The sequence below is a fragment of the Orycteropus afer genome, unplaced genomic scaffold, assembly GCF_000298275.1.
Source record: "Orycteropus afer afer isolate SDZICR_OR568_19922 unplaced genomic scaffold, OryAfe1.0 scaffold00198, whole genome shotgun sequence".
Classification (NCBI taxonomy): Eukaryota; Metazoa; Chordata; class Mammalia; order Tubulidentata; family Orycteropodidae; genus Orycteropus; species Orycteropus afer.
In genome coordinates this window covers 6326456-6326943 of record NW_006921785.1, presented here as the reverse complement: position 1 = coordinate 6326943, position 488 = coordinate 6326456, and the positions used below count along the sequence as shown (strand labels likewise).

The 488-nt window shown below is 44.3% G+C and overlaps 1 protein-coding gene across 1 annotated transcript in view; it reads right to left on the bottom strand.

The window, feature by feature from the left end:
* Positions 1-488, bottom strand: part of BDH1 (3-hydroxybutyrate dehydrogenase 1) — a 53839-nt gene that overhangs the window by 39135 nt on the left and 14216 nt on the right. The window lies entirely within an intron of this gene.

The window sequence follows — 488 nt, the reverse complement described above, 5'->3', positions numbered from 1 at the left end:
GTTTCCTTAAAAAGTTGGAAATTGAGAACCTTTTGGCTAACTGCCTTGGCTGACCCTATTCACAATAGCAGAGAGATGAAAACAACCTAAGTGCCCATCAGTAGTGGTACATACATGCAATGGAATACTGTGCAACACCAAAGAATAATGTAGAGGGACTTGTGGTAAGATGGAGGGATAGGCAGACAAGCGACATAGACCCTCTCAACAAAGAAAAGAAAAACAATTGACAGAGATACAGAAGATAATCCTGGAACCCTGAGCTTTGAAAGAAACTATACAGAAGTGGATTAGGTACCAACTAGTGGAAAAAGCTGAACGAAAACAGTGAGTACAGAGACAGTTGGAGCTGCGGACTGTCAGCTACTCTGATGAGACCACCACTTCCAAGTGGTGTTGGGACCTGAGAATTGACCTAAAGATCAGTCCTAGTCACCAAGGGCTGCAGGGACAACTGCTCTGGTGGCCTATGACTAGGAAGGGAAACA